At 37.4% G+C, this 1,898-nt stretch overlaps 1 pseudogene; it reads left to right on the forward strand.

Moving 5' to 3' along the window:
* Window positions 1-358: 358 nt before the first annotated feature.
* Window positions 359-477, forward strand: LOC145407287 (5S ribosomal RNA; annotated as a pseudogene).
* Window positions 478-1,898: the final 1,421 nt, after the last annotated feature.

Here is a 1,898-nt window from a genome sequence, read left to right on the forward strand (position 1 = left end):
AAGATTTTATGTACAAGATTACGATTGGACTCCAAATATTATTGGGAACTAAGTATCACAAGTACAGAAGACGATACTAAATGTAAACTTTGTAATGAACCTAGATCACACACCTTAAAACATTATGTATTAGGGTGTAATATACTGAATCAGTATAGAAGTGATAATATAGATAGTGTGATGGATGTTCGAACATGGCAATGTTTTTGAAATGATGAAAAAATGTAAAAATATAAAGTGTATTATATAATCTATTGTAAAATATAAATATAATAGCAAATGATATGTATTAGTCAAACTAGAATTAGGTTAAAGGCTGCCTATGCGCCTTTACCCTTTTGGGATAATTTGTAATATGTATATCGGGCATGCCACGTTGAGTACACCGCTTCCCGTTCGATCAGCGAAGTTAAGCAACGTTGGGTCTGGTTAGTACTTAGATGGGTGACCGCCTGGGAACACAAGATGCTGTTGGTATAACGTTCTCCCTACGTGTCAAGTGGGGTTGGTGGAGGATCAGTGCCCCTCCCTGTAAAACAAATAGCTCTAAGCCCTTGGCCACCCCGTTTGCGATACATGGCGCCTGGCAGTGAATGAATGAATATACTGTTTATCTCAATAAAATTTATCAAATCATATCAAATTCTCTCTCTCTCTCTCTCATGACTCACGAAAATCCAATTGGAATGTCCAGTGATGATCATGGATGAGGCCTGTCCGTCCATGTCTCCCAGTGAGCTACCAGACCGAGTCAAGGCATCGCCTCTAAAGGAGGTGCCGTCATACACCGTCCATATGGCTGCGATGAGTTATATTTAGGCACACACACACACACACACACACACACACACAGGAGGAGCTAAGTAAATTAGACAAAAGAAAAGCAAATGGTCCTGATGAAATTTCATGTTAGGTGCTATGTGAATCTGCAAAGGAGTTAAGTAAACCATTATTTTTAATTTTCAAATATCCTTGAATCAAGGTAAACTACCTGATATTTGGAAGAAAGCGAACATTGTTCCCTTATTCAAGAAAGGGAATAGACAAAATCCACTTAACTACCGACCAGTATAACTAACCAGTGTTGTAAGCAAGGTATTAGAAAAGCTTATAAGAAAAGCTTGGGTAAATCACCTAGAAAAACACAATATGATAACAGAAAGACAGTTTGGTTTCAGAAAAGGAAAATCATGTGTTACTAATCTGTTGAGCTACTATGACAGAGTAACAGACACATTACAAGAAAGAGAAGGATGGGTGGACAGTATCTATATAGATTTCAAGAAAGCATTTGACACAGTACCACACCAAAGACTTTTATGGAAACTGTACCATCAAAGAGGAATTCGAGGCAAACTGTACTGTTGGATGCAAGATTTTCTCATGAAAAGAAAAATGAGAACAGTACTAAGGGGAAATTACTCATCATGGAATGGAAAGAAGTGACTAGTGGAGTACCACAGGGCTCAGTGCTGGCACCAATCTTGTTTTTAGTGTATATAAATGATATAGACAGTAACACTGGAAATGAAAGCTATCTAAATATGTTTGCAGATGATGCAGAAATACAAAGGAGAATTACTAACACAGATTCTTGTAAAGAGCTACAAGAAGAATTAAATAAACTTCATGAATGGAGTAATACATGGCAAATGGAATTCAATGTGGACAAGTGTCATGTAATCAAGTTTGGTAAAAGTGGAAAAAGACCTGATTGGGATTATACATTAGGAAATAAAACCCTACACACATCAGAAAGAGAGAAGGACCTAGGTGTGATTGTCAATAACAGACTATCTCCGGCTGATCACATCAGTGAGAAGGTACGGAACATGTATACACTGCTTGCCAATATGAGAATAGCGTTTACATACATAAATGAAGAGATGTTAAGAAGG

The sequence above is a fragment of the Coenobita brevimanus genome, chromosome 72, assembly GCF_032717465.1.
Source record: "Coenobita brevimanus isolate Jiangsu-jjx chromosome 72, ASM3271746v2, whole genome shotgun sequence".
In the NCBI taxonomy this organism is placed as follows: Eukaryota; Metazoa; Arthropoda; class Malacostraca; order Decapoda; family Coenobitidae; genus Coenobita; species Coenobita brevimanus.